This window comes from Eutrigla gurnardus (genome assembly GCF_963514095.1).
Source record: "Eutrigla gurnardus genome assembly, chromosome: 5".
Lineage (NCBI taxonomy): Eukaryota > Metazoa > Chordata > Actinopteri > Perciformes > Triglidae > Eutrigla > Eutrigla gurnardus.
Window position 1 is genome coordinate 20,913,107 of NC_139919.1, and position 10,265 is coordinate 20,923,371.

Here is a 10,265-nt window from a genome sequence, read left to right on the forward strand (position 1 = left end):
TGTGCGCATACTTTGAGTCCGGTCGAGGCGTCACGGGGAGAGGCGGTGAGCGGAGCGGCTCTCTGGAGGAGGCGGGAGAGGGAGGGGGAGGGATGGGAGGGATGAGAGATGTGCATGTCCGGGTGGTGCTAAGACGTGGAGTTTGACAGAGACACAAAGCTCAACCATTTATATCTCTGTAGTGCTTCGCTTATAATGACATAATGACATTATTTGTAAAAAATAATAATAATAATCTTAATCGGGACGAGAAAAACAAACTTTAAATTGTGCCGAGTACTTTAAATTGTGTACAATATTTGCGCATTTCATTAAAGTCTTTGCACACTTGACTTTTCACTTGACTTTCTAATTACAGATGTACTATACTACTCCTCAGATCAACTGCTCATGTCACAGTCACTGCTCGTCCACGAGAGGGCGCTGATGGAAACACTAACACAGGACACCGTGTCATTAGAGACCACATGACGAGAGGGTTTGTCTGTTATTTGAAGATCCCATCCAGCTACAATGTCATCATTTATAGAACAGGCGTGTAATGGAATTTATAACTATTATAAAATTGGAACTCATGTTTGTGTACTTGCAGTATCAAGCACATGGTTAATGTGTATTAATATGTTATGAATCCTGATATTCAAGGTATGTGATACTGTATTTCCCTTTACCTGGCAACAGCTACACGCAACAATCCATAAAACCTGTACTGTAAAATGTACCTTTTTTCCCATTTTACAGGTTCAAAATACTTTTTCAGATGTATTTTCTCTGTGACACAAACCATTCAAAAGTCTGACTTGGGGTGTGATACAGTTGTAAATGGCATCCTCCAGTTAAATGGGATAGAACTCCGTTCCATCGCTCTACCACCTTCACAGCTGTGGCCTCTCGCTATTCCGCCTCGCTATTCCACATGTCAGGCTGATAGGACGGCCGTCTTTTGCATATATCTAGGGAAAGGAGGGTCGTAGAGACTCAAGAGTTGGTGGCGTCTGACCTAATTCAACCCTTCTGAACGTGCCAGTCTTTGCCTCGTCTTTACAACTTACCAGCCAAAATAAAATAGGGGGCTTATCTCCAGGAACCCTTACCCTGTAGAACCAGCTGTCATGGTGAGTGGGTGTCTGCTGGGAGTTTTAAACACTGGTCCAAGACCTAACCGTAACCCTAACCCCCTAACCCTGTAGAACCAGCTGTCATGGTGAGTGGGTGTCTGCTGGGAGTTTTAAACACTGGTCTAAGACCTAACCCTAACCCCAACCCTAACCACAATCCTGATCCTAACCCCAACCCAAACCCTAATCCTAACAATAACCCCAGGGTTAGGGCAGAGGCGCAACTACCCAGTGTCAGAAGGGTATGCAGCAACAATTTTGGCCAATTCCTACTCTATGTTATAACCTTAAGGGAGTGTAGAAATTATTTAGAAACGCATAACAGCAGCTATATATATATATATAATTATTTTCTCTCCATCGCTTTGGTGCCCCACTGGTGCGGCACTCCTATGCGTTGCACATAGTGCATACCCACTTTTTGTGCCACTGACTCTATCACAGCCAGATGTTTCCAGTGTCAGACACTCAGCTAATCATAAGGTCATTGTCTATGCCCAGATGCATTTCTTTTTATGTGTATTAATGTACCTATAGATAGCATCAAATATGACAGTATGAAAGTACAGATCACAGACTCGTGGGAACATCCTCAAAGACCAAAACGTATTTATTAGTGAGGTGCTGTCGTTAGTGCAGCGGGTTGAGTGATCAAATGCTGCATGTAACACTGGTGATATAAACATTGATGTTGTAACCGTTCATGTCTTTTCCCTCCTTTTGTTCAAAACTTTTTTTCCCCTTTAAACAGAAAAACAAATTGTGACATGAGTCAATCCAGAAGGTACGATCAACACACAAAGAGAGAGACAGAAAGAAAAAAGAGTGGTAACATCCCCCGCACAAACACACACTGATGGCCATGGTGGTTTATAAATCACAGCTGAGAACAACACTTTTGATGAAGAACTGTGTGTTGGTGAGAAATCTGTACTTTGCTATGAACTGACTTCTAAGAGAGTGCAGAAAATGTTTATTTGAGGTGAGAAACAAATAAATGTTTTTTTACAGTTTAGTTTCCATGAGCATGGCAGCTTCCTGTATTAAATCAAATAACAGTCCAAAACAAGCACACAAGAGGCACAGCATACACAGCACATGCTCATACATAATGATGACAATTTATAGTTGTCTGCTTCATATTTGCAAAAATCAAATCAATGAAAACCTAACCATTTTTTATTCATTAATTTATTTATTTATTTATTAACAGAATGTTTTCCACCTGGCGCATTTCAAACACTGCTAATTGCGATTTTAGATGAAAGCCTAAGCAGGTGTCTTGTTTTAGACTTGGTAGTGAGCACATATAGTAATTTTACAATTTGACCCAAAGGCTGCCCCAAAGGCAGGAGGAAGAGGAAGGATATGTTCAGATGTAGGAAAATGCTTCTTGTCAACAATAGCATACAAACAAAATGTGTAATCTATAATCAATACAAATCTATTGAAGCGAACTGCTGATTTTCATTCCTTCTTGTTTCAGAATTTCACTCTTTGCTTTGAAGAAAAAAATATTGATTTGTATGAAGTCACTCAAATGATTCAAACTGTAAAACTGTATTGGAGTCTGATGTTAGTGTTTTTCCTCTCAGTGTGTTCTGCGTGACAGTGTGTGTTGTCGCCATGACGATGGTTCAGCGTTTTGCTGCACTGAGCCAGTTTTGCAGGTGATGTGAACTGTTTAGCTCAGGTGACTGTTGGTGATGTTTTGGAGTTTTGCACATGTAGCTGCAGTTGTGACCACTGTCGTTTAGCAATCGGAAAAAACCTGTAATTTGAAACCCTGATAAGAAAAAAATACAGTTTACACAGTTTATTTTGAATAGCTTTCATCAGGACTTTCTAGTTCCATTCCTGTAAAAACTGTTGACAGTGAGGTGGGCCTGTGGATTATCCAAAGTAACTGGGACACAGTTTGTGCAAAGAGTTTTCAAATCCAGGCAGAAACCATATGCTACTTATAGCTTGAAACCCGAATGAATAAAATTTGGTCATTTCGGTGACATGACAATAAAGAGAAAGGATTGGGTGGGAAAGACCGTAAAGGTAAACATACAACAAACACACAAAGTATAGACACACAAACATAATATACACTCACAAAAAAAACCATTATGCACATATTCGAAAGCTAATCAGGCATGACACATTTTCTCTTTTGTATTTTATTATCTCTCCCTCTGTATGACACACTCCCTCTCTCTCCTCTTCCATGGGGTGAAGTGACGGGGATAACGGGAGGCTGATTATCACAACGAAATTATCCCGATTTTCTGCTCCACTTGGAGCTGTGGGGCGGGCAGCTGCTGCCTCTGCGATCGTCCAGTCCGCCTCTAATCATTCGGAAACATAAATTCTCGCAGGCTGGAAACCTGCCGGTCCCCAGATGACTGTGGGCAGCTGCACTGTGTGTGTGCACGTGTATATGTTAGCTGTGGTTTTGTGTGTGCATGTTTGTGTTTGTGTGTGTGTGTGAGAGAGAGAGAGAGAGAGAGAGAGAGAGAGAGAGAGAGAGAGAGAGAGAGAAAGAAAGAAAGTGAAATGAGTATACATTTTTTGCATCCATGCCATGTCTGTGTGTGTGTGTGTGTGTGTGTGTGTGTGTGTGTGTGTGTGTGTGTGTGTGTGTGTGTGTGTGTGTGTGTGTGTGTGTGTGTGTGTGTGTGTGTGTGTTGGTGTGTCTGTGGTATTGTTTTATTGTTGTTGTTGTTGTTGTTGTTTGTTTTGTTTTCTCAGCCGGTTGTCAAGCTCATAATTAAAGTCTGCATCATTTTTCTTGGTGCAGAAATATTTAATAAATGAGAGGAAACAGCCATGTCTCCAAAGGCCTGCGGTTTTAATCTTAATCTGTTTGTTAGTTCAATGATTTAAAAAAGAAAATTGTGATAAAGGCAGGAGAGGGATACAGCAAGGGGAATCAAATCTCATGCAAGCTTCAAAGCCAAACACAAATCAGTCGTCTCAGTGGCTAATACTATGAGTCAACTAGTGCAAACAGCAGAACTTTGAGGGGGGAAACCCTGATAACCTCGCTTCCATCGATACACCAAAGTAGCTTCTAGAGGATGCAAACTCTTTCAAAATTAGTCAAACTTTTAAGTAATCTGATGTAAAAAAAAAAAAATCAAAAAATCCCCACCCATCAATAATGCAGGATTTCAGTTATTTGATACTTCAATCATCATAAAGTATAAAAACACTGCAGAGCAAAGCTTCTGATCAGACGAGAGGAGAACAGTCACTGTTGTCAAAACTCATAAAAGAGAGAAAAAAAAAGAAGAAGAAGAAGAAGAAAGAAATGTAGGGGATTATGAGACAGTGGCTAGCAGGAGACCAGTGCATTCTGGGACGGATGACTTTCAGCACCAAATCAAATGTTAAGTATAAGTGAGTTCAATGTCAGTCGCTCGGCTGATTAGCAAAATGAGCTTTCTCATTCAGCAGACACACACACACAAAATATTTATTGACCTCCAACATGATACGTCTCTCCCTGATTTTCCTTCTGTCTTCGCCTGACTGACACAATGAGAAGAAAAGGGCACTGATTGTTTGAAACTCAAGCCTGCCAGACATTGTTACAAGTCTGTCTCCGCCAGATAAACACACTGTAGGAATGACGGATGTGTGTGTGTGTGTGTGTGTGTGTGTGTGTGTGTGTGTGTGTGTGTGTGTGTGTGTGTGTGTGTGTGTGTGTGTGTGTGTGTGTGTGTGTGTGTGTGTGTGTGTTAGGAGTGTTACAACACAGGTTTCCGTTTGAGTGAAATACCTCGACAGATGTTGGATGAATCTCTATTCAGTACAAACACTACAAATATTAAAGATCCTCTTGAATCTGACTCCTATTGGCTCTCATCATGAGGGTGAAATGTTTTGCTCAGGGTGGAATTTCTGAAACTAATGAATGGGTGTATTTTCCCCCTCAATATTTCACTTCCAATGCTTTAGTGTCTGACCAAATACCAGAAAATCGAATGTTATTTATTTTAGTTCCCAAACATCAGCAACATAATCAATGTGAGTATGTTGTTGACCTTCACATTCAGGTCAAAGGACCACAGTTTAGCCTCACAAGTAAAAGTCACTGTCTACGTGACAAAATCTATTACTGTAAATTTAAAATATATTTGTTTTTTACAAGCAGTGCCTAAACTGAAAAAAATAAATTGCATTTCTCTGTTTGATTAACAAGCAAGTCGCATGTCGGCTTGGTTTAATGATTGGTCCATTATTATTTTATTTTTATCAACATGACATTGACTTCTGACAGCTCTCAGTGCTGATGTAATAAATGTAATTGCGCCCTCTGGTATCTACTGTATGTTGTCACTGTGAATGAACCCTTTAGGAGACATAATTGATAACGTTCCAATTATTATACCATCCATTTTCAGCTCCTCATTTCCATACATACATATTGTGCCCTCCCGGTGTGTGTGTGTGTGTCAGTACACTTCAGTCCACAGCCAGTTTGGAGAGAATGAATGATTTCTGGCACACCGAAGATGTTGTCATCAGATGTGAGTCAGCTGTGCTTTGTGTGCATGCCTCATCTGTATTTGTGCATATGCATGTGTGTCTCCATGTATATGTATGTGTCTGTGCATGGGCTTGTATGATTGTGTAAATATGCAAAACTGTGACGGTCCACCTGTGCTGGTAAATGTGCAAATCTGTATGTCTGCAAATCTGCATTTGCATATTTTTGACTGTGTTAACTTTATCTGCTTTATACAGCATGCTTGGTATTTGTGAGTGTGTCTGCCTGCCTGTGTGTGTGCACGGCTATGTATATCTGTATGTAGACATGTATGCTCCAGCGATGTGGCTACTGCTCAGGGCTGTGCACCCTTGGGTGTCAACAAAGAGGACGGCTGGATGTGCGTCTCTCGGTGTCGGTCCCTGTCTGTCAGTGCCCATGAGGGGTTCACAGTGCTTGCTGTCCCAGGAGAAATCCGTCTCCGTTTCTCATCTCAAGTAACAGAAACGTTGTGTAACCTCAATCGCCTCTGGATAAGACAAAAGGATAATGAGGCACCTACTGTCACGGACCCACTTATATGCAGTGTGTCACACTCACATAAAGCCTCAGCATTGCAATCAGAAAAGACTTGACTCCTCTGAGAACATGGCAAGACTTTACATTCTATTTCCATTCTCACCCTGGTTCATAATACACAATGTTATGCATAAATGGATAGTTGAATAACATCAAGTTGACAAATACAACGGGAAAAAAATGTGTCCATCATGGGGTTCAGAAGTCGAACATTCTATAATGAGCAAATAGGTGAACAGCAAAGGAGTAGCTTATAATGTCAGTAGATGTGAGAGTTGTCTTTAGACATTTTACTGACTTATTTTTTCACAACATCTTCAACCATTTAATATATTTTGGGTGGATCATCACCTGCATGGACCTGGACAATCCCCATAATATCTTTAAGGAAATGTGAGAAAGGCAGCATTACTACTTTTTTATAACATCATTCTTGTTTTGGAGGGGGCCTGACAGCCTGGTGATCTGATTTGTTGGAAGAGCACCACTGAACCATTGACCACGCTTCAAACTGTCCATTGAAGAACAGCTTTATGTCCTTCCATTCTGTCATTTTTCTTTCCTCCTTCAATGCCTGTAGGTGTTTGTTAGATAGTTCTTGTCTGCTTGGTTTTATAGAATCTACTTACAACATCACGACCCCAGCTCTGCTGTTCCAAAGTCTAAGTTGCATTTCTTCCTACAGTAATATTGCACATTTTCCTCATCTCCCACATTTCACACATAAATTAACACATTTTGACCGATCAGCAACCCACACAGATTAATACCATGCAGCTATTTTAGTGTGATAAAGAGATGACGAATTTTTCCCTTATTTGTTTTTGTTTTTCGATAGTTTTTTTTGGTTTGTTTTGGGTTTGTTTGTTTTTTTTACAACAGATTTAAAGAAAGAAAAGTGCCCTACCACCAACCTCACCTGTTAACAGGTCATGCAAAGATGGCAAGAAATGTTGAAAAATGAAATAAAATGCATCAGAGAAATCCATATTGCTTCTTTTTTTAATAAAGGTACATTTATCTAAAAGTTAACATAATTTTTGTGATGTTTGCTTTTAAACCCAAAAGAAGTGCCAGAAGCGTTTTTCGTTGTTCCACCAAAATGCTCTTTCCAAATTCTAAGACAATGTTTCTCCAGCTATAAATATTTATCAGAGAGTAAAATTAGAAGCTTACTCTTCATGAGTGTGTGTGTGTGTGTGTGTGTGTCTGGTTCAGTCTTCTACTTGAAGAAGCAACCATTTATGTGTATGAGAGGACCCTGCATGTGTGTGTTCAGAAAGCTCCCATTGGAATGAATTATTTAGAGGAGAGTCTCTTTTACTTATCCACGGTTGACTGGCCGTCAGCACATACTGTTCTGCTCCTGACGACACGAGAGACTACCGTAATTCACCATCCACCCTTCTGCAGTATGCCCCCATGTCACCCTTCAACCCCACCCTAACTCTTCCCAGCATGTTCCAGTGGTTTACTGCAGAAGTCCTCTCATTGCAGCCTTGGTTCTTGGTCGACAGGGTCCCCAAAACTACCGTAGAAAGACAGCAGAAAAACGTCAAATATGAAGCTATTTCATTTCATACTCAAGGGGCTTCAAAAATAAAATAATGCAAAACAAATGAGGTATTTACCATAACTATAATTCATTTTTTTCAAAAATTTTGCTAAAAAAAAGTTAATGGAATGAGATCATACATACATTTGCACTGCGACAAATCCGTCATCCTGATGTTCTGCTATCCAGGAGCCGGATGCAGTCCGGCGTCAACACAAGAATAATGTAAAATATTCATCCATGTTGCTGTTTTAATAATGCATTATCCCTCAGTTTAGCACCCATAGCCTTGCTGTGCTCTGCTTTGCTTCTACAGCCACCAAGTACTTGAAGTCCAATTCAAAGCCCGACTCTACTGCTATAAAATAGCAAACTCACACCATCACAAATTCAGATTACAGTAGCTGAAGCTTTGTTGTAGCAGCTGATTGGTGAGTCTTTCTCCAATATTTTAGAAGTGGCATCCAGAAATTTCTTTGTTTTGGAGGACTGGGTTAGTGTGGATACGATTTTAATAGAAAGCAGCGTTGAAAAATACTGCAACACATCAGGCTTGTTTACTGGCCTATTACATTCCCTGTTAAAGGTTGAACAGCATCCCAATAAGTTGCCAGAGAGCCAGTGCAGAAAATTGCACGTTTCACACACAAATACTGTCCAAATATAGCTGGAGTAGCTGGTTCTCTGGCTGATCTCTTCATTCTGTGGCAGCCAGGCGCTAATGTGACCCTGTCAGGCAGCAGACTGAGACTGATGGGATACTCTGTGTGGCTGTTGTACCGCTGCTGCTGCTGCTGCTGCTGCTGCTGTCGCATTTCCATATTTATAACGAGGCTCCATCCATCCCATAATCCGCATGTAGTGAAATCCATGCTGCTGAGTGCACATATGGACTGAGGTAACATGCACACTCTCTGTCACCACCTTACTCACTCTCTCTCTCTGTTTCTCACTTCCGCAGGTGACATGTATAATCTTCCTTTTGCACTCTTGAATACACACACAAACAAAAACTTGCACACGTTCATTCAGCACTCGCACGCAAGGATGAAGTGTGATTGGTTGTTGGGAGCCACAGGGTGGACCAATTCAAAGCTAGTCATACTCCAATTTGGCTGGAGGAGGAAAGGACTATATTTTCACCACCCTGAACCTTCCGTGTGTGTGTGTGTGTGTGTGTGTGTGTGTGTGTGTGTGTGTCTATCTGTGCTGACAGGCACTTTCAGACTCACCCGTGACCTTTGATGAAGGGAGGGAAAGAGGGATAAGTCAAAGAAAGACAGGAACTTCAAAGGAAAAAATCCTTTGCTGTGCTTTTGCTACAGAGAGTCAGTTTTGGCCACTTCAGCCAATGTGCATCAGTATGTGTGACTGTGTGTCTTTAGCACAGCAAAGCATACAGCTCAGCCTGAAACTGCTGAGATAATTGTGAAAAAATAAATGTATTTAATTTAAATGTTTCCTAAAATAATAGTTGTTCAACAAATCCAACGATATAAATACGGCAAATAAGACTAGAATATGAGTTATTGTAATATATTTTCAAAATGTCATGGACAAGTCTGCCCTAATGTGTTTCACCTATGTCCAAATGTCTCCTCCACTCTCGTGTATTTAAGCTAGAAGTGTTTTCCCCCCTCTTGTTCCAGATTGTCTTTGCCTATTGCCCAGAGTTCCTTCCTTCCTGTTTCCCAGTGCCTTGACCTCTTCTGTGTTTATGACTCTGCCTTTTTGCAGATTTTTGGGTCATTGCCCTCGCTGTCTGCCTATCTGTGTACCGAACATGAACTGTTTGTTAAAAGTCTGAGCACTGGACCTTGTTTGTCTGCGTCTGTTGGTCCCCTCTCTGTCTGTCTGATGTGTTTCCACAGGATCCAAAAAGTGACGCACAAGGCTGGGACACGCAGCCCTCGTTGTTGCCATTTGTGGATTATGAGGTTTTCTCAGGACTATAGAGGACCGTAGAGATGAGGAACAAGGACCAAATGTTCCTGTCCAGAGACAAACTGGGGACCAGTTGTCCACGGTTCACACAACTCAAAGGTCATCTTGTTTCAGAATAACATTATATCCTCTTTCAAAAGTATTTAAAGTGTTTCACATTTATGAGACAAAAGCCAGATCAGTAAAAGAAAGATAGTATTTTTTTTTAAAGAATACTGTTTAAAATGAATTAATTTAGTGGTTAGATTTTTTTCCAGGAACGTCCAACTGCTCAGAGTTCCCTAGAAAAGGGTAAAATGCGTTGCTGGGAAACTCGTTGAATTATACCTAATACAGAATCATGACCACCTGCCTACCACTAGCGTAGTCACAGAATTGTGAGACGCAGCTGCAGAGGCTGGTAGTGAAATGCCTTGCACAAAGATGTATTGTGTGGGGGTGACCGCGCAATATTCAATCAGTTCCTTACACATAATTTCCCAGAGGAGGTTCCACTCACAAAGCTTATCACTGTGAGTTGCACTGGTGCTTGCTATTGTGAACCAACCATCCACTTAAGAACAAAGCTTTCACAAATATTTAGCAA